The sequence below is a fragment of the Oxyura jamaicensis genome, chromosome 4 (assembly GCF_011077185.1).
Source record: "Oxyura jamaicensis isolate SHBP4307 breed ruddy duck chromosome 4, BPBGC_Ojam_1.0, whole genome shotgun sequence".
NCBI classification, from domain to species: domain Eukaryota; kingdom Metazoa; phylum Chordata; class Aves; order Anseriformes; family Anatidae; genus Oxyura; species Oxyura jamaicensis.
Window position 1 is genome coordinate 5588973 of NC_048896.1, and position 23370 is coordinate 5612342.

Consider the following 23370-nt stretch of genomic DNA (forward strand, 5'->3'; position numbering starts at 1 on the left):
AACCAAGATATTTCATAATAGACCCTATTAAATTTAAGTCTGATGCCATATTCACTTTAGGAAATGAGTGCACTCAGGAAGAAGCACTGATTCACTGGTTTTGCTGACAACCCATTCTATACCTGTAATTTAGACCCCAGCCATTCAGCACAGCAGATGGTGAATGCTGTTCTGATTTTTGCTGCCTCTGAAACTGTCATCATGAACAGTCACTAGCTGCTTTGCAGAATGGGAGGACATTTTGTGTTTTAATCTATAGAAGGTAAAAGCTGAAGAACAACACTGCAGAATTTATAATATTTTTTTAAAAATAGAAAAGCACTCTAATTGAGTATGCACACATTTGTGCTGCTGACATAAGTATGCATTTGGGACAAATTGCTTCAGAAATACAAAGAGAACTCACAATTCTTGACATGCCAATTCTCAACAGTTAAGACAGTGCAAAGGCTCACAAATTGCATGGTTTATATAGAAAAAAATGTGGATATTACAACTGGTCATAACTCTTTAGCATATTGATCTCGCAGCACTTTCGCCTTTCTGCCTTTTGTCTCTGAAGTTAAAATCTCAGAAAAAAAGTCACATTCAAACAAAGCTAAACAGAAGGCACAAATATGTTGGGGGAAGAGGACAGGGTTTTGCCTAGTCACTTCTTTCTCAAAGGGTCAGACAGTAAAACTTATTTTTCCTTTTCCAAATTTGTTGCTGATATCAGTTTATTTCAGCTGTAACTGCTTATCTCAAAGAATCAGTCTAGTACACCTGACATTCTGCCTCAGCATGTCTTGGACAATGCTTGTGGGTTCTGTTCTATTGGCCCTAATCACCAAAATGTGTATCTTTTTGCAAGCTTGGCAGTTGAATTCTACTTACAGGTCTGAACTGAGAAATAAGGATTATCTTGTCATTTTGACAGAAGTTACTCTAGGTTCTATGCATTTACATTTCAGTGAAAGGTAAATTGATATCATTTCATGTCTGTGATTAGTTAACATAGAAATTGATTTTTAAACCTGTTAATGGGGTGATGTCAGGTGTGTAACATCCCAAAATGACTACAAAAGTCCAAAATCATTTATCTGATGGTAGCAGAGAAATAAACATGTGATTCATCAGCTGCAGAAATTAAATGACAATTCTGATTCCATTTGTGTGTGTGTGTGTGTGTGTGTGTTTTAAATCTCTGCTTAATATTTCTCCTCAATACACTAATTAGCTTCAGCACTTGGAATCTCACAATTAAACATGTTCTTCCTTGCTGGTAAAGGTATACACCAATTTTGAGATGCAGCTGCCACAATAGTTCCATGATGTCCAGAAAATTATGACAATCTTCAGTTTAAACAATTTAAGTCAGTTATATCAGTTACACAAAAAAATATCCATGAGGTATGGTGTGCCATCTTTTTTATTTATTTCATCTTTAAAAGAGGAAAGCTGGAAGAGGAGTGAGTGAACATGGATTCTATCCATTCCTGCAACAAATGGTCCTGCTATCATCCTCCCATCCATCCATTCATCGTCATAAAATCTTGCCTTATATCCTTTCTCTTGACATTGTCTTCCTCTCAGCAACACAGTTTTGAGTGTGTTAACATAATACTGTGCTGGGAATGTGACTGTCATCGTTCACCTTCTGTCCACCAAAGAGGGTAAAAAATAACCCCACACAACTAAATTGTACTTCTAGAATATGATGGTCATGAGACTTGGAATAAGCTCTGAAAAAAACATTGCAAGGTGACTAGCAAGGTTTCATTGGCTCCTTTTTCTTCACAAATCCATTCACTGGTTAGTGACTCACTAACAGATGAGCAAAATGTCTGTTCCTAGCCACTAGCTCAAAGTGAAAATATGTCAAGAAGGATTCATCTGGACAGTGTCTCTTCAGGAACATGCAGGAAGGGATAAAGCATATCCCATGAGAGACAACCTGCAGAGTTCCTACAAATTTTCAACAGTATTTCAGTCTGGATATGGAATTTCTTCAAGTGAATGCACCTCCCACATCCCTCAAGCCATGGCTCTGCAAGCCTGCAAGTACAAGGCTAGTAACATAATGAGCTCCCTACAGACTTCTTCCTAACACATGCAGAAGAACATGCAAAACATAAAGTAATATTGCTAATTAGGCAGGAAAAAAAAGCCCTATAATTCTAGTCCCCCAAGCAGCTGGGCTGTTCCGGTCCTCTGAGGTCATCAAGATGACCTTGTCATCCTTGTAGCGCTTAGCCCTACAGCAGAAAAACTGCAGTGCACAAATGCTTACATGGCTTTCTGAAACTCAACTCTCGGAGCTGTTGGAAGACCAGTATCTTTTTAAAGGATCTTTCTCTACTATTTATGGATGTAAGCTTTCCAACAAGTGGCCAGCTCCTTTATTGACAGTTATATTGGCCACTTAACTACATAAAACAGAAAACAAAGATGAATTATCATGGTACAAGTAGCTGTTTACTATAGCATATTGATAAGAGAATGATCAAGCTACAAAATCAAGTTACTACTACAATCCCTAATGATCACCTCTTTCCTGAAACTCTCTGGATTTTATAATTTAACCTACCTTTCGCTATCAGGGTTACCTTTAATAAATAAGGCTTATTTCAGGCCATCATAGTTCTCATGCCAAAATCTGAATTAAGAAATGCAAATTAAAAATCAGATTGACCATTCATAATGGAAAAATCCTAAATGAATAAAGAGTGGGCAGGAAATAACAAGCTATCATAAATGCAAATCAATTGTTGTAGCACACGGAGAGTTTCCTGAAAGCTTTCATTGAAAATGAACATCTGACAATGTTCATACAATAAAGCCCAAACTTTCCACATAAACAGAAATCTTTAAGATGGACTGTGCACTAAAATCCTGACACAACAGCCCGGAATGTTTCTTTGGGATAAAGGACAACAGACTTAAACCCCCCTTTCTTGTCTTTTTAAGGCAATTGACTTCAATTACATTCTTCTATAAGAAGTGGCAGTGTTCCAAACACTATCTGGGAGAGGGAGCTGTACATTTGTCCTGACTCAGCTGTCTTTGTTCATTAAGAAGCTATGGAAGCCAGATATCCCTTAAAATCTTGGATTTATCATGACTTGGAATAACGCATTTTTGAAATGTCAGCTTCTGTAGGCTTTAAATTATTTTGAAAGTCAACTCCAACACAACTACCATTGTGATACGTTTCTCTAAGTACGACAGATGTTAATAAATCTTTGTCATTAAATACATAAACTAAAAAATGCAACATTTGTATTGCAAGGGTAATAAAATTTACATAGCTGAGTAATAAGATTTAACATAGTAAATTTGATCAGAAATGTTAAAACTTGTTACTTATTTGTGCTTCCTGAAGTAGTACTCAAGTAGTACTACACTCAGCAGTAGACTACTTAGGAATAGACTACAAGGGGCTTATTTAAAGAAAGAGGACCAAATCTGACCACAAAAAAAAAAAAAAAAAAAAAAAGAGAAAAGAAGAAAAAGAAAAAAAACAAGGAACTTTGAATGAGGGAAAATAACCACTCTTTGGTATGAAAGTCAGGGAAAGTTTCAGAGCTCCTAAAGTAAAAACAATAGATTGAGAATGACAAAAAGAATTACCCTGTTTAAGACCATTCCAAACCTGAATACATCTCCTAGGTAATTTTCTCTAAGAAATTTCTCTGTATGTAACTTCTACTTTCACACATAATTAAGAGCTGTCATGATTCAGGCAAAGAGTTGCTGGAAGTAGAACAGTAATTGCAATCCCCCACCAGGGACACATGTAATATATAGTAAAGATCTTTCATGAGCCAGTACCTTCCTCAAGAACAAAACTGCTGTCTCCGCCACCTTCCAAAAGCACGTGGAAATCTGTTCTGCAATGCAATTTAATAACATACATAAACTTTGCTAGATAGTGTTTTGCACACAAATGTGTACAAGAAAAAGAAGGAAGAGGGTTTACAGTCTCTTTGTAGAGATGCAGACTAGGTGAGCATTTTGTAGCTGGGCTCAAGCTATTGTTAAAGGCCTTCTAGCAAACTAGTACACTAGGCTTACTACACCTACTTGCAGAAGTCTCAATCCATCATTTGCACCTCATTTTTGGCCAAAGTTTAAAAAGAAACAGAACTTGCAAAAGCTTACTAAATAAACAGGAGTGCATTTTTTAAAAGTCCAAGAACATGTAGCATTTACACTCATTCCTTTTTTTTTTTATTTGAAACACCTTTATACATATGTGCTACAGCCTCCACACGACGTAACACTGTGAAGTGTTTGTATCTTCTCCTCCCTTCCTACTTTTCAGTAACATTCACAATGCACACATAACATCACAGAAAAACTCAGTGTGGTTTCATTGTTATTCTAAATATACGTATTTGGAGTAATGTTTCTCCTCCGAGACCAATATCTCCAGTGGCATTTTTATAAAATCGGTTCAGAGCTACTATGAATACATATGCATTATATCCTCCTTGTAACATGCGTTACAATTCAGAACAAAATTTCTCACTGCTTTCTTCTGATAATTGCTTGACATTAAACACTTGCACAGAAACTGATAAAGTTTTTAACTATTAAGATGTAATGCTTTGAAAGATTACCCATGAACCAATACTTTACATTTGATTTTTTTCCTGCCATGGCTAAATAGATATTTATCAAGTGCTTATTAAAATGGTTGCAGAACAAAAAGGAGAGTGATGAGGCCTTCATGCAGAAGGATTTAATTTTTTCTTGTCTCTAATATGGTAACATTCGTCATTTTCTTCCTCCTGTTACATTCACATATTTTCCTCAAGTGTTTTATTATCTATTTCATCTCCCAAAACAACTGCAAGAAAGCAACAAACTTACTGGAATCCTCTACTGCTTACAACTATTTTATCCTGTGCTTTAACTTCTACTATTATCAACATGTTTACAATAATTTCAAACAGCCATATGCTGTAAGTGATGTATCAACAGAATTTAAAATCATTATCTTAAATTATCAGTTATGATACTTACCTGGACTGAACAAGAAAAAATAAGCAAATACCTTTCTAAGATGAATAAAAAGGACTTTAGAGGCAGCAAGAAATTCAACCAACATGTTTCTTTGGCTCAATGAGTATGTGTAAATTTTTGTGAGTGTCCTAAAAAAAGTCATGCCACTGATTTAGCCAGTAAAGTTGTTAAATTCTATTGTTAAGCAATTAAATAAAATGCCTTACACTTAGGCTTAATATACAACACTCCTAAATTTTGGCATGTATTTTTTAATTTTATTTTTTATCTTTTATGTCCAATATTCTATTTATGAGTCACCTCCAGAACTGCCCTTTCCCCTCCATCTTCTGGGAGTGAAAGGCTTTAAGTGGTGAAAAACTTACAAAATAGTTTTGATGTATCAGTACAGATACAAGCTTCCAAATGGTGCATAAACATCTCTCTTTTTATTCTAAACCAAATCCATAATATTCTCCTACTTGTCTTATTTATCAAGGACCCCTCTTCCTGCCTTCATCTTTGGCACTGCAGTGAAATTATCTCCCTCTCTCTCCAGTTCCAGTGGATGCTCAACTACTTACTAGTAGAGAATGTACTGGCTAGTACTTAGAGTAGTTTTATTCTACCTGAAGTTTGAAACATCCAATAAGTGGAAAGCCAATAAGGATCAGCAGAAAAGCTGAGTCCATTCTATAATGAAAAATGCAAAGATGCTCAGAATCAATCTATGAGCTTATTTCTTATCTGACAATCTGGAAGACGGTCTGTTCATGTGTGGCTCAAAGAGCTGACTGACAAATAATTTATCCAGGAGGTCTTTCTCCTGACTTTAAAGATGTCCAAGGCCCAGTGCTACTTAGATTGCAGGGCAGTAAATTTTTTTTTTTAGTTTCTTTCTGTAGTGGATTGACATACTCTGTTCTTCTAGACTGTGCTTGAAAAACTCTAGAAAGAAAACTTTAGGCAGCAAGGCTGTGAAACAGCCTTCTCTGCCAGACGGAGGCTAGAATAGCCTGCAGACTCATAATAAATGAATGGAGAGATGCAGAAGAAGTTTAATCCAAACAATTACCTAAAAACACAGAAGCAGCAACTGTAATACAGAACAATCAGTATTACAGGTAATACAAATTGGTTCTGCTAGATTAAGGCATTGTTGGCAGAAGGAATATATGAAACAATACTCTTACAACATATACTTCTCACAAAACAAACTTTTCCATTTTCACTGATACGAATGTTAATCACTTTCCAACCACTTTTTGCACCATATAATACTTTGGCATACATTCATATCACTTCTTTTCAGTAGGAAAATGTGTGAGCATGGAATGGCCATGAGATAAAGATTCTTGCAGACCTTAATTTTCAGGGTGAAATTCCCATGGCCCATATTTTACTTATCTTCCCCAAAGCGGAAGTTTTCCTCATCTTCCACAAAATACCCAATGAATAGTTATGTAGAACTGCTTTGCATGTATAAGAGATGTCAAAACCATCGCTAAAGAGACTAGAATGATGTTTTGAAATGTAAATTTACGTTTTTTTGTTTCTTAAAGAACTGTTAATGGAGCAAGCCTGAAAAGCACCACAGTATAACCTAGTGAGGAGGATGCTTGTGTAAGTGAAAACAATTATTTTTTTTTTGTACCACCGTTTCACTACTGAAAGTTTTCTGTTCTGCTGAATAAAAATTACGGACTTGTGAAAGAAGGGGATGACAAGGAACAGGCAGTTAATAGGACCCCCAACAGGTATTTAAAGTGAAGTTTGCAGCAATTTGAGTGTTTCATTTGGAAAGAATTTTGCCTCTTTATTCTGTTTAACCTTACTTTAATGCTTGCTTGATTTTTCCCATTTCTCTTAATGTAGCTATAGCTGAACTAAGAATTAACTGAGTTAAAAGTTAATTTGACGGGGACTCCTGGAGTTTTTCGTAGGGCTGGTGCATCAAGATATTTTAATAGCCTTGCATGCAGAACATGGCTCACATAATTGAGTGGCTCAAAATACACAATAGTATCTTTTAATAATGCAGCTCTATACAAAACATTCTTACCTGTATTTGTAATTAGGCATATTATGTTTCAATTGACTTTGGAATGTAGCATTGCCTTTCCCCCACTCCAAACCCTCAAACTACACTTGGACCAAAAGTTGTTTGAGGTATGATGAAGCTTGGTATGGATAAAGAAAGTTTCAGAGAGAAGCCAGAAAGCATTAGTATAAAGAACAGTTAGAGTTTATGATTAAACTAAATTTAGCCAGAGGAAAAAAGCTGCCATTTGAACTACAGGGTGTTTGCCATGTATTATTCACAGGTTTGGGTATCTAGTAAGAAGACCGAAGAATTGCCTTTAGTTTTCATCTGCAACCCAGACAGATTATATTCACCACTACAGAAAAAAATATATATAAATTAAGCCACTATTTATTAATATAAACGGAAGCACTGCCACAGAGGTAAATGATGCAGGAAATTAAAGTAAGGTAAGGAATAGATGCTGCAATGAATCTTGACAAATCTCTTTTGTCAAGATTCTGAAGAACTCAACATGCTTTCCAGGTAGTCTACATTTCAAGTGCTGCACTTACTCTCTTGATATCCTAGTGTTCTGTCACTGGTAGGACTTGCCCTTACATTCTAGTCAGTTACAGCAAATAGTGGGCAACCAGAATAATCCCTAAACACACACAATAAATAAATAAATAAAATCTAGACCGAAAATATAGCAGTACCAACAATTGCTTTCAACTGGGAACTGTAAAGAAGCACGTTTGCTTTCTCTTTTCTAGTACTGAAACTTTTCTTGGAGGAAGCCCTAGCTGTGAACTTTAACTTATGACTAAAGGCAACTTGTATTGATTTTTCTCCTACAAATCTTAACAGGTTTATTCAGTTTTTGAAAGTGGTGTTGACAGAATCCTCAAATGGATTACAACGCCAGAGAACAAAAAAGGAACTGTGATCTTTTATTGAAGAACTGATTGCCTAAATTCAAAGACACTTCCAGCTTTAAAGAACCTTAACATAGGAGACACGATTTTCACTTGTCAAGGTGCATTTCTTTTTTTTTCAAGTCCTGTTTAGTCTATTCTGGCTGACTGTAGAGTAGAATACAGAGGCTGATGTTCAGCACATGGACTCCTAAATTGATGCATCATGAAGCAGTAAGCATATGGGATTGAGGGTGCACAAGAACCACATAGTCTTTTAATGCCAGTCAATAAATACGTCTGGGTGTTTGACATTCTGCGTCCTTACTTAAGTTGGTACATTTTATGATGGAACAGATAATCTGCCCAAACCAGACAACCTTTGGAAGACAGTTGTTCATATAAAGTATTCTTTAAAAGATTTGGGAGATATTTGTTTGTTTCTGATGAAGTCCTAGTTGCAGTAACATCATTTTTGAATGGTCTTTATAGCAATAGCTATTGTTATATTTTCAGAGCAACAGCTTCAGATCCAAATTTTGCATGAAGTTTTAGTATGAAAGACACTTGGAGTTTTGACAGTATAGAATTTCATGCAAGTTTGGAGGACCAATTTGACTTAAGCCTTTTTTAAACACTTAAATTATTTATCAGATATATACAATAAAACAAAAACACCTCAAACATCCACCATTAGAAAACTGCAATCCTGTAACAGACGTTAAGAAAACACTTTGGTGAAGTATGCACATAAAGATTGTATATATAGAGCTATAGATAACAAAATTTGAGACAATGTCAAGATTACAATTAAAAATTGAGACAATAGAAATAATGTCAAGACCACAGTTTTCATTGCCTCTTCAAAAAAAAATAAACAAACTAGACAAATAAGAAGAAATTCAATATTTGAAGTGAAAACAGGGCTGCAGAATATAATAATAATAATAAAAAAAGAAGTAATGTATTTAAGTGACATATTAACATTTGGATAGAGCTCTGTACTTTCCTTCTAGAACTCCTGTGGATTCTTAATTGATAAATTTCCATACCAGAATTCAAAGCTCATGAGCATACATCAACAGTTACAGACTTTAGGACTAAAGCCATAAGAGCAGGCTTAGACATACATCTCTGAGTTACATTCCCTGGATTTTTGATATTTGGATTTGAATATTACCCTTTCCCCCCAGTGCCTCTGATCAACATAAAGCTAACTATGTGCTGCTATTCAGATAACCAGGATGAATAACTGGCAATAATGACAACACAACATGATTGAGAAGCTCGTGTTACAAGGATTCCTGACAGTTAATGGAAGCCCTTCAGAAGACAAAGATAAATAAATATCAACTCACCTGCTCTCACCAGTTGCACCAGATCTATTTAAAGGCTAACATCCAAAACACATATATATGTATATATATATATGTGTATATATATTACATGTATATATCTATATATATATTCTATGTATATATATATATTCCATGTATATATATATATATTCCATGTATATATATATATATATTCCATGTATATATATATATATATTCCATGTATACATATATATATAATGTATTCCATGTCATATTATTGAATCACTGAGTCACAGAAAATAAGGTTAGATAAGGTCAAGACCAGGTTACTTGAGGCCCTGAGCAACCTGATCTAGTGGGTGGCATCCCTGCCTACGGTACGGGGGTTGGAACTAGATGATCTATGAGCTTCCTTCCAACCCAAGCCATTCTATGATTCTATGACTCTAAGATAAGTTGGAAGGGACCTCTGGAAGTCATTTGGTCCAACCATGGACACACAGGAGAGCCAACCTAAAAGAGATTGCTCCAGGAGTTATCTTGTCAAGCCTGAATATCTCCAGGGACGGAAATATCACAGCCTCTACAGCAACTGCTTCCATAGTTTGACTACACTTACTATGGAAACTTTTTATTACTATTAATATTTAATTAAAATATTTCTTTGTGCCTAATTATGTGCATTGCCTCCTGTCCTATCACTCTGTACCCCTGAGAAGATTGATTTCTATTAGGTAGTTGTAAACAGCAATAACATCTTCTGTGGGGCTTCTCTTCTTACAGCTCAACAAACCCAGTTCTTAGACACTTCTCAAACTTCAACTGTTCCAGCCCCTTGTAGGCTTCTACTGGACTCCCTTTGTGAGTGAGTTCATATTCAAAATATAAATTTTTCTTTTACAGAAACGAAGAAAACAGAAAACTACCAAAAGCAACAAAGAAATTAAAACAACAACATCAAACCACAGGCGCTCATTCCCACCTCCTCTCCTTGTAACAGCACAAAATGATGTGGAAAAAAGACAGAATCAGAGCTCTTCCACCAGCTGTAATGTGCCAAGGTGCTCAGACTAAGGTATTAAATTTTAGGAAAATACTCCAATTTACACACTACTTGTACAATTAAATTCTGAGGTAAATTCTGATTGTGCAGTTCTGAAAAGTTCAAAAAATTACATCAAAATTAAATGACTCTCAAAATGACCAAAGAAGAAAAAAATAATTAGTTCTAATACAGCCCATCTTCAATTACTTGCATGTGAATATGCATCTATTTAATTATCTTACACAGAACTTAAGTTTTATAGTTAACTTAAGGTTTTTTAGCTCATTTTACAGTGTAAATAAATTTAAAAAACCCTCATCTAAGCAGAACTTTCTAACTTGACATGAAAAAATCCAGTGTCCCATGTCTTATTTCCCAGGAAGATTAAAACCTGTACTCTGTTATTGTATTTCTATGGTATCATGTTTAATATACCCATGCAGTAAGCCACAAATTTGGTTAGAGTGAAAAAAGAATGGCTTCAGTTGTTCCAAAATGTTCCTGAAAATCCAGCCCCATAACAGTGTCCTGTCATGGAGGAGCTCTACAAACACTGTGGCTATTTCATAAATAATCAAAGATATACAAAGAGGAAAAGACAGTCTTTGTAGTTAAGAAATAGAAAAACGTGTTCAGAAAAACACACAAGAACAGATATAATTTACCAGATGAACGACATTCCTTCAAGAACAGCTCCAAACACCAAATAGTCTATATCCTACTAGACCGTTCACTCAGTTTCTTCCCTCAAAGAAGTCACCATTTAGACCCCCCACACACACCTTTTAGAACTCTTCAACTCAACGCTGCAGTCAAGCCAACCATATGTATAACAGAAAGCCTGATCAAAATAAAATAAATCCTCAGCTCAGCATTTTTCACATCATGAAAGGACTGCCTCCCCCATTTCTGTTAATATCACTGTCATTGCTGTCCCTAATCTCTACTACTTTGTATCACACTCACAACAGTTTTAGAGATCGATTAAAAGCCTCAGCTCAGCTTCGATTGTTAATGAATCTGAACAAGTTATTGCTTTGTACGCCACAAAGAAAGACAGATTATCCTTTTATTATTGATTAGGCTAGCTACAGTCCTGCCAATTCTGTTGCCATTATTTCCAAACATTGTTGCTCAGCAAATTTTCAACTTGTACCAAAAAGACAAAAAAAAATCTTGGAACTTTACACATATAGATCAGTATAGATCAGGTTTTTACTCTAATCGGCCAACCTTTCTTGGATGATACAATAGTTATACAATTATACAATAAATTACTATATTCACAAGGCCTTACTCATGGAAAAAGACTGAGGATACTTGAATTTTTCTTAGTCTTTTTCAGGTACAATAAAACATCCAGTATCTACTTCAATCACATCCAGAGAAGCAGCCACAAGTAACAAGTTGCATAATTTTGTAAAAAATGGGTCTTGGCACTGGACTGCACAGATGGGGTAAGTGCTGCAAAACGAGCAGACTAATTCAAAAATTGGATAGAGTAGTACAATTCAGTAGAATAGAAATAATGAAAAGAAGTTATTAGAAATTGAGGTTAAACAAAAAGGCACAAAATCACCAGTATAAACTGTGAAAAATGTTCACATTCCAACACATATTAATAGCAATGTCATATGCAAAACATGAGGCAAGCCTTCCACCTTGCCAAGTAGTGTGTATATGTAATATCTGCATATATATAATATACCCACAAGCTGACCAAGAAAATTAAGTGCTTTTAGAAAATGGGTTCTGAATATTTTTGTTGTTGTTGTTTTTTAAAAAGGTATTCGCCTACTGTAGGAATCTGGAGATTGAAAATACATGTTAATAAACAAATTATAAGAAAAGCTACTGGAAAGATAAAAGGAGGACATGAATTTTGTGTCCACTGCACAGAACAAAAATGGTGATTTTTCACTCCTGCCAGTAAAAGTTACTTAGAAATAGGGATTTTTTTTCCACTATAAGGTAGTGAAGAACTGGATCATGCCACTTAATGCAATTCTAGGAACTATTTCACCCCAAGCTTTTAAGCAGGGATGAAGATTTATGAGGAGGCAGTTCAATGAATTAGATGACTTCTCAAGTTTCCTTCAGCCCTGTTTTAGATTACGTGAATGCTTAGAAACAAACTATTTACAAGGATAGCTGGTACTAGAATTTATTTATTCTCAGAGTTGCTAGAATGAAGCCAGTTAATTTTATATGAAACATTTGTGTTAAGAATTTGCCAAGATATTGATGCAAAATTAAGGAAACAGCACAAATGGCATTCGTCATTGTTGTGACTTGGGAATGGTTGCTACGTTAACGTCAGCATAGGGACACTGTATTCTCTAAAACTGGAGCATCTGCTTTCCAAAATGAGTTTCCACTGACCACTGTAAACTCATGATTATTTATAATTATTTGGAGAGTTAAATACACTGTTTTTAATTTTGCTTATTTACTAACATGTTCATTTGCTTACAGAAACCTGTGATATTCTTGATTGTTCTGCATGAATTCATCGTTTCTGAGACTTAGCTGAAGCCCAAGCAACACATAGCCCTGTTTATGGGTCTGATTCTACCTCTCAAATTGCGGACCCAAGATATAAATAACATGGTCTCATGAATTAGTTATTAAGCAACACTACTAAAAAACTAACATAAAAATGACATAATCAATAAACTAATAAACTCACAGCTATTATTACTTTATTCTGTCATTTGGCACACTATTACATGCACTTATAAGGTCATTACATATCACTCATAAATGTTACAAATAACTACTATGGGATTGAATTCTATTACTCCTAAGATGCAAGTCTATCCCTATTTGTCTCTTGTCCTGTGCACAAAACAAATACCAAGTGGCCAGCTTCACTGCATCCATAGTGGCGCAGAACACATTGCATCCCATTAACAGCACACCTAAGAGAGATATAGTGGGGATGTACACAGACAGACAACAGGAAGTACTGGAAAGATAGGAAATACAGAGAAGTTTGACAGTGGTAACAGGCTGGAATTGGTTAGAGAAATCTTTTTAAATTGTTACCTATTCATTTAATTGTATAACTCTGTTCTTCCCATACCTTTTTTTTTTTTTTTTTACCCTTTCCTTTTTCCCCCACAGTTCCCTATCCCACTATCCCACTTCATCATTTCTCTACGCCCTTTTCACTTTGACAGCAGGAGCGGCCTGCACCTGACCCTCTCTTCCCAGAACAGCCAAATTTTGCCTTGTGGCTATTGTCACACCAACCAGACTAAAATAAATCAGCTTTGAGAGGAGTGGAATCTTCTAAAAAGACAGAAGCTGAAATACCTTCTTTGCCAAGAACATCTTAGTTTCACAATTATGTATTAAGTTGGCCAACATTAAGTTTTCCACCATTATAAATAGTTTAAAACAAAGTACTCCTGCCCAGTACATTATTTTTATTTCGTAATTCACCAAAGCTTTCCCTAAGAAATCTCTTCTGCATCAGATCTACTACGCAGTGAAGTCAAGGTCTCCCTATAGACCTCTCTGAGGAGAAAATGATTCATCCTACTTTTCTGTTGGTCTAATATGTCCAGTTAGCTTCAAATTCCTTTTTTAAACATCTTATCATTGTCAGCCATTACATATTGATTTCTCCACTGCTTGTTTTTGAAAGGCAAATGGATACTAATGTTACTATAGACAATACTAGTTCTGTTTGCGCTGAGTGTCTGTGTTACGCTCCATGAAAATAGAAATGACATATGGATAGACCTCTATTGATAAGCAGCAATAAGATGCCCAAAGCTATGTGATATTTGGGGGAAGAAAGTCATTGCACAGTGCATGAGAACCTGCAGCTCAGAAAGGGCCCATACCTTCCCTTTCCTGGGAAAGGGAAAAGAAAACACTCCTCAGCAGGGATAAAGCAAAACTTCATAGTGACTAGACTGGGCTGTGTGGAGTTTGCTACTGTTTAAAATGAGCAAGCTGACTGAAGCCAAGACTGGGGGAAAGGACCTACCACAAAAGGATAGAAGAGGAGGAGGAAGCAGGAGGAAGAAACAAAGATACAGGGATCTTTTTTACTTGTGCTCTATCTCACCTACATGACATATTTAAAGTGTTAAATATTTCAATCTGTATCCTAATAAAGCTTTTTTGTTTGTTTGTTTAAGAAGCCTTTTGACCTGAACAATATATATATATATATTAAAATATATAATAATATATATTATTTCCTTGAAAAATATCTGTTAAAATCATTATGTAGAAAAGATGTACTCCAGGTCTTTCATTTAATATGTACAGGGAAATTGCTGCAGAAATTTCTCTGCAGGCAAGTACATATACTTACTTACATTGAAGAGATTTTTGTTATCTTGGCCTCCAAATCAACCTAAGCTTCAGATAATTCTGTTGAAGAACTGGAAAAAAAAAAAAAAAAAAAAAAAAAAAAAAAAAAAAACCTTTATGCAGTAAACAAAGTAATTGCAGAAAGCAAAGGCACAAATGGAAATGGAGCTCCTATAGAATTTCTCCTTCAACTGAAAGCAAGCTCTGAAAGTAACATGGGAAATTGGCTTTTGTAAGGTCTTCACAAGAGTATATAAAATATTATGATACCAATAAAGTTGAGTCTGTGCATATTTTCAACATTTCTCATACAAACTCAAAGGTATGCTGCTCTCAGGACTAGCTTGAGAGTGATTGCGGTAGAAAGAGCAACAAAATACAGCAGAACTGTTCCAGAGCTGAAGACCAGACTATTGGCCAGTAAAGCCTTTTGAAGCCAATAATGCTTTTTGACACCACTTTTCACAGATATTAATCAAAGTGATACAGATATTAATCAAAGTCATACCTGCACACTTATGTGTTTTATTCTGAGGTCCTATTCCATCTATTATCCCTTCCACTATATCAAGGTCAAGTCCAGACATGTGGAAACATTGTAATGAATTACCTTCATCACTAAACACAGATGTATATCTATTTAATCACTCATCAAGCCACTTCTAAATCTGCCAGTTATTGCAAATCATGGTGTTGCCTTCTCTCATTGCTGCCTCTACCTTATTGCCCATCTCTTGCAAGCAAGTCTAGGAACACAGATTAAATATATATATATATATATATATATATATATATATGTAGCGTGCATGGTTAGGGTGAGGGGGTGTTGGAAGGTTTTTCACAACATTTTTTCCTGTCAATAAAATTCACTGCCTGCCTATCATAACAGAGGGGGAAAATAAACACTAGCATAAAAATACAAAAAAAAACCTTTCACACTGGGTTTTGGAATATTGTTCATTCTGGCAATAGATCAAATACTTATGTGTCTCACAGTTTCAAAAGTTCAAGTGATTTGGGATGTATATGTTACAGTTCCACTAAAATTGCCATCTCTGGAAATAAATTTTAAAAGATCTGGGCAAATAGATCCTACAGAGTAAGACAGAACTGGCAGCACTGTGCAAACTGATTGCATGCCAAAACAACTACATCAGCCAGTGAGTCAGCCACAGGTCTCTATGTTCCCTGGCACATTAGATACTTTTTTCCTTTTTTTAAAAAAAAAAAAAAATAGTGCTACTATATGGTGACCAGTAATGATCTTACTGATACTCTCTTCATGCTCAAAGTCACATCAGTAGTATCTGAGGTCTTATATTAGCTTTCCTTATTTCTTATTTCACCTTCTGCTGTACAAAGGTGGACACAAAGTTCAAACACAGATCCTATATTCATCACAGCTAGCACAGCCTAATACAATAAACTCAGTGCCACAGTGCCACTTGTCACTTTCAGAGAATAAGATGAAATAATGCCATCTGTGAGAGAAAATAAAATGAAGAACTGAGTCATCGCACACTCTGGTAAAATGCCACAGTAATGCTAGAGCTGATGAGAAAATCATGGAGGAAAGGCAATCAGAAACTTCAGTTCTAGTGCTTACCTCAACTCACATAAACACTGTTAGTTTTAGCCTGTACAAGTGTCACTTCACAAACCTCCTTTGCACACCTGCATTTTTATTGTACTGTTATTATACGCTAAACACACCTGCATTTTTATGACTGTGTTTGCCTGAAGGCCCCACAGTAGCAGGGCTACTGATATATTTGGAGAATTTGAAGATATCATTAAGCAAGTCCAAATTAATGTGAACAAACAATAATAGATCATGAACTAGAATTTAATTCCTACAAAATAAAGTACTGTATAGGTAGTGAATCAAATGAATTATTCGCAACTTGCAGGTCTGAATTACCTTTTAGGAAGTTCTCTGTTAAAAAATGAAAATCTAGCACAATGTCTGTAACTCGGGATAGGTGTCTGATTTTTTTTAAAAAATATCAAAATACTATTGATCATTCTGCCTTTTTCACTATTGCATTTTATATGATTTTATAACAATTATATTTGTACTAGGAGTAATCTAAGCTTAAAACCCCAGGTATACAACAGCTTCTAAGAATGATTTTTTTTTCCATATAAGTAATGTTTTAGAAATTATACAAAAAAGTTTAATTGTATCCAACATGATACCAAACATGCTTCATGGTATGGAGGAAAGTATTTTTTCTGTTTTGTTTGTTTTAATTAACCCATCCCAAAAAAACATGCTGACAAATAAGCCTCAGCTTGGCCACAGATACTGAACTGGCAAGGTGTTAACTCTTGTTTATAACTAACAGAAAGTTGCAACTTGGACGTGTAACTGCTAGGCACTCCAGCTCTCTAAATTTAACTTTTCAGTTTTTCACTGCAATGCACATCAGTCCAAGAGTGCCTGATCCATATACGCACCACAGATGTTAAAATGTATATACTGTTAGTGATACTACTAGTGTTGTAACACAGAGTCAACTAGCTAGCTCAGTTTGTAGTAAGTAGTTTTTACCATACTGTAATTGGCTGCTAAAGGAGACATCTACGATCTATTTCATAGCAGATAGTTACTTCTAAAAGGTTTAAATTCCTACATCACTGATCAGTAATTAAGTGTAAAAAAATCTACTAAAGTGTCCTGTAGTTTACCAGCTAACAGTAAATCAAACAAGAAAATAACCAATAAGACTGTAATAGAGCACCACTTTTCTATAGCAGGTATACAGGTCTGCTCATTTCAAAAGCAAAAGACTAATTAAATGGCCAACTGTTTAAAGGAGACTAATAATAATTAAAAAAAAAAAAAAAAAAAACACCTAGATTTCAATATATACTTGAAATTATTGGTTTCCATGCTCTCTAAAATATTTTGTTCACTAATAACGTCTCTATACATATTTAAAATATGATTTAAACTTATTAACAATTTATTTACATTTATTCATTTAAGGGTCAAGGTCACAGAATGTATGACGAACACAGGCAATGAAAACACTGTCTGAACTAGTAGTTTCTACTGTTACGGTTTTTTAATCTTTGTCTATTTATATTCATTGCTTTCTGCTTATCAACAGCAATTGCCTTGGTGACAGGCAAGCACAGGATTTTATAGTTCCGTATAAACCACACCCAACTTCTTCCTCCCTCTGTTTGCCCAGCTTTCCCACTGCCCACACCTCTTGTGCTGTGTGTGTGGACTTAAAGAGTTTGTACAACACTAATTGTACCACTAAATATCAGGACTATGTGTTCACCTTGCAGTCCTCTCATAGACTTAGTAAAAGAGCCAATTATTTCACAGAAAGCTAATGTCTTTCTGTGGCATTTAAATCAGATGATCAGCTGAGAGCATGTACGTGAAGTCTGCTCAATATAGTAAATACTGCACAAAATAAGCTGCCTTTTTTTTTTTTTTTTTCTTCCCCAGAAATCTCTAGCAGGATTCTAAAGCCTGAACTCTCATCTATGGTAATATGAGAGTTCATATGGGGCCTGTCAATGCCCTCAAAACAAACAAACAAACTGATACCTCCACCCAGACATAGTGAACTTCAGCAAGTTTGATCTTTGAATTTGCCAAAACCTACAAGTTCAATCAAATAGGTTAGCTGAAAATCCTGCAAGAGGTGACAGGGAGAAAGGCTGTTACTGAAAAGCATGCTATTTGAGATAGCAATATCCTAATGTAATTCAGACTGACATGCCCCAAGTCTGTTGCATGGTAGTGTCTCAATAAAAAGTCACTATCATATGTCAATAAAAGAAGGTTGTTCAACAACCTTTTGGTGTTTGTACTGAACATACAAAGTGAATCAGGCACACCATGTCTGTAATCCCCACCACTCTGGTCAGTGCTCCCAAGCAGTCTACCCCCTCTGCTCAGTTTGAGTTAATAATTTTCTAAGGAGACAGCTGCTGCTGTTAAATAGATAAATGACAGCCAGCAGAAATCATGAAGCTTGGGATAACTGCCATAGTGAAAAACTGAATCCCCAGGAAACAATATTATATATAATTTAACATTCAATTAAAAAACAAACAACAACCCTAAATTATTAGAACCTAATACGTTTTACAAGGAAAGTTAACAGTTTAGTTTCTTATGCCTGAAGCTTTGCAATCACTACTTCTGAACTGTTTCTTCATTATATATTCTTCAAATATAATCTATGATTTGGCAGCAAAGGCAGCAAAACATTTGTTCCCTCAGTACAGCTGCAACCAATTGGATTTTTTAAAAATGGTATTGGAGATCCAACAGTTCTCTATCATGTTGATTCTTCCATGGTAACAGGGTTGTATTTTTTTTCTCCTTTTGAGGGGGGAAAAATAGGCTGAAGACATTTATTTCCTGTGCTCTCTCCTTTTCCAGTTTTAATCCCCCAAAACTGATAAGAAAGATTTGGTTAAACTCCAGAATTACACGCTATGAAGCTTTTCTAATGTATACTCCTATAAAATAAAATCTTTGTCTTTTCTATTCTCAGGCATTCAAATATAGTGAGTACCAAATCCCTCCCTGCTGTAGGAGGCATGCACAACATATGTTTTGATGCCACAGGAAATATAAACTACCCGAAAGCCTCTTGTCAAAAGAAAAAAAAAAAACATCTGTAGATGAGAGTACATTGTAGTAGTTAAAGAAAAATCAAGAACAGGTGTTCTTGATGGCAGACAGGGGGGTATAGTTAAATAACCCCCAATGTATGTCATTTTATCTAAACATGAAGATGATGCTGGGGAGTTTGCTGTAGTTTTTTACCTAGAAGCTCTGAAGGGAAGCTAAGCAAAGACGCTCCCCTTTCCAGATACATGACAATACACTGAAGACAGTACCACAAATTACAACTGAAACATCATCAATATTAAGAGAAAAAAAAAAAAAAAAAAAAGCTTGCCATAAATTGCCATATTTTCTTTATTTCTTAATTGCAATTTTGTTCTGCAAAATGTTTAAGAAAAAAATGTGAATTGCAGTTTTGGAGAGAACACAAGGACATTCAGTCAAGTCATATGATGTAAAGCAATGGCATTCATTTTCCCAAATATAACATTTGATTTCTGGTGTAATACTGAATTAGGAAAGGAAACAAAACAAAACAAACAAAAACACAAGTCTGAGTGACAATGCAATTGCTATTGTTCAATAATAATTTAGGTGAGGACTAGAAGGGTTAGAAGAGGTTAGTTCACAAGTGAAGAACAAATTAGTAATGCCCTGGTAGATCTTTGGCCTCCTAGAAAAGTGTTGACTTGAAAAGCTGAAGTTTCTCACTAAGGTTCTGCGAATTTCATTACATTTGTTAGATGTATGTTTGAAGCTGAATAGATTAGAATGAGTTAAAGGATTGTGTAAGAGGTAGGTGGGATTTTTACAATATTTTTACCAGCTGAAAAACACTAAGACATGCAGGATTTGATGCCATAATTATTTAACAGGCAGAATTAAAAAGAAGTAAAGAGACATTAGGGTGATTTAATTGCCATTTTTTTGAGGATTTAAGGACAAAAGGAAGTAAAAATTCAGAATTAGAACAATACAAAAGAACAGACATATCAGAGAAAATACACCAAGGGCATCAATGAGCAAATGACTACAGTAGGCACAAAATACAAGAAACTCAAACCCTATCAGTGTCAGTCTTCCTCCAAGCTCATATACAACACTGCTCTGCAAGGCTCTGTGCAAAAACAGATTTTTGGAATAAGAGATATTCCCATGTTTTCCAACTCATGTGCAGTCTTACCAAGCCAAAAGTTTAGCTGCTTTCACCCTGTTAGCAATGCAAATCAGAGCTTCTCTTTTCTTGTGCAAGTACAATGCCTTCCTATATTTCAACTAGTTATGCCAAGACAAACACACTGAAGGCATCAGTTTTGCAATAGTGTATTACAGCTTTCAGAGGTTAACAAGACTATATGTCAGTCATCCTCTGGGTGGGTTTTCAGGGAGGACAATCAAAAGAATATCAAAACACTGACTCAATTTTTCAGTCATTGTACCATATCCACAAAACCTTATAACACCATTTTCTATGTCCCTTTGAGGAACTCAAGCTGATGGTAAAGTATCGGATTTCATCTTTAATCAAGAAAGAGTTTCACAGCGGACACCTCTTAACTGAGTGCTGGCAAAACATGGCTGGACATATGCACGTCCCATTAGTGTTTTAAAGTATGACGTGGCACAAGGTAGAATTATAAAAATTGACAGCATATGACCCATATTGTTATATGTATTCCTTTTATTATCTAATTTACAACTAACTTCAATGTGCACAACAGATTTCTTTCAGTGGTAAGCATATTTCAATACACTGTTTATTCTCCAAAAGAACAAGTAATTAACCACATCGTGGCCAAATACTGAAATTCAATGTCATGGGATTAAATTAAACAAAACAACAACAAAAAAAAGTGCTATCCAAGCATACACTAGTTTTGTTAGTGTTAGGTCAGAGGTTGGACTTGATGATCTTGAGGTCTCTTCCAACCTAGAAAATTCTGTGATTCTGCGTAGAGCTTAGGGATATGGTTTAGTGGGGACTGTTAGTGTTAGGTCAGAGGTTGGACTTGATGATCTTGAGGTCTCTTCCAACCTAGAAAATTCTGTGATTCTGTAATACTAACTTGAAGAAAAAGTTAAGGTATAAGATAATGTATGTTTGCACAAGACAGCATTTTTTCAGAGGCATCAGTGTTGAGCTACTTTTTTCAGCTTGAAGTAACTGATTTCAGTTGTTTTAAACCCTAATATGAAATGATGTCTTTATTTGCATTGCCATTTGAGCAAATCCGTACAGATAATAAAATGCTGATTTAGAATAGTGACTGTTTTACTATAATGCATCGTGGGGAAAAAAAATAGGTTAATAAATAATTAAAAATGTAAATTATTTTGAATGAAATGTTAACATAAAGGGCAATACTTAATTACTTTTTTTTTTTTTTCCCCTCCCCAATATCAAGGAAATGCACTCACATGAAGATAGGGGAAAAAACAACTTGTTCCCTATTTCTTAAATGTTTGTTTCTGCTTACTTTTAAAACAGGGACTTCAGTCTTCTGCTGTCAGATCATAAATAGTTCAGAATACCCTTTAAAAGTGAAAGCTATTGTAAAGAATGAAAAATCTGAAACAAGAACAACAACAGCAACAACAACTGAAGAGAAAACATAGGGAAAAGGCAGTTTTGAGTGTTTTTGAAGTTGACTGAATTTTTCAGTGACTATGAGATAAATGTAGAGATATAACACTAAAGTGACATAATTATGTCTTTTAGTCACAAACCAAAACCTTAGAAATTATGAGTCAATATAAGTGGAAAATTATTGATATTTCTATTTTCCATTTTCTTTCTAGAAAAACACTAATTAAACTGAGCATCATTTGACATACTGCTAAATAAGTGTCTCCTAATTTATGTAATTATATCCAATCTGAAGAACTCACTTCTTGTGGCAGTAACTTAAATGTTTTAACACTTCAGTTTTGATAAACCAGTGATTTATAGAGCACATTTCCTTCTTCATAGCTGCACATGCAACAAAATGGTGCTGAAAACTGATTTTACTTAAACTTATACTCCCTACAGTTTTCTTTAAATGCTGTAATTTCAGTGCATTAATATAGTTGCCCAAAGGGTAATTGTAAATCATTCAATTGATTTCTTTTTACTTTTATGTCAAAACAATCTTAATGTAACTAGTGCACACTTAGCAAGGACTTTGATTAACACCATGGATCTTCACTGTTTTAATGAACATACGTCTTCACTAATGTTTCATGCAATTTTCCTTTCAAACCATCATCCTACTTTGGAATAAAATATCACATCTTGAAGACCTCTCCGCCTTGGACAACGCAGCATTCTGACAGAGCCACAATACACAATGGAGAACGCTATCCTGCCTCTGAGTAGAAATCAGCTCTGTTGTTTATTCAGCCTACAGTTCAGTGCTTGTTTCACCTATTTATTTATTTTTAATCACATTGTAGGGAAAAATTTAGACACCACAGATGCTTTTGTATAAGATTGCACTCTTATTATGCAATTCCATTACCTTGTTAGCGTACCCCAGGACATTATATTGTTACTAACACACATCATGTGCTATATAATGATGAGCAAAATCAAGCTTTACAACAAGGAATGCAACCTTTAGAAACTTATTAAACTGACATTATTTACTTGACTGTTCATCACCCTCTCTGGAGTCTTCTTGCTTCATTAAAATTAAGTTATTCTACTGTTGGGCAACTTCACAGAGTTAAGAATACAGTTACGACCTTTTCCTTGGTCTCTTTTCTTCAATTACCATTTTTTGATAGCTTTATGTCATGATGTACTTCTCAAAATTATTGTCTAATTTGCACAATTCAAATCACTCTGCTTTTTGACCTTGCTCTGTGCCCCACGGTAGGAATACACTTTAATTCTCTATAATCATATTCTGTTTATATTCTGAAATGACAGAAGTCAAATGTATGCAAATGGCAATCAAATCCATAGTCTTTAAAGCTACCACTCAATCTCCTAATTACGTTCCTTTCCTTGCTTGTCCCTCCCCTCCCTCATAACAGCACACACATTACTATGACCCTATCTCCCAGCACAGTATCAGGAACTTAATGAGGTGACAGTGTCAGTGCTCATCCAGTTCTCCTCCCCTAGCATGTTGTCAACAACATCATGAGGGTTA

At 35.1% G+C, this 23370-nt stretch overlaps 1 long non-coding RNA gene across 2 annotated transcripts in view; it reads left to right on the forward strand.

Moving 5' to 3' along the window:
- The window catches only part of LOC118166943, a 55954-nt gene extending 33110 nt beyond the window's left edge, over positions 1-22844 (forward strand). Inside the window, exons 3-6 of one of the 2 annotated variants that reach the window (XR_004750828.1) lie at positions 7314-7482; positions 7883-8051; positions 11639-11699; positions 22512-22844. This is a non-coding gene — a long non-coding RNA (uncharacterized LOC118166943). The remainder of the gene's footprint in view (positions 1-7313; positions 7483-7882; positions 8052-11638; positions 11700-22511) is intronic. The other variant, XR_004750827.1, reaches the window with a different exon arrangement.
- The last annotated feature ends 526 nt before the right edge of the window (positions 22845-23370 follow it).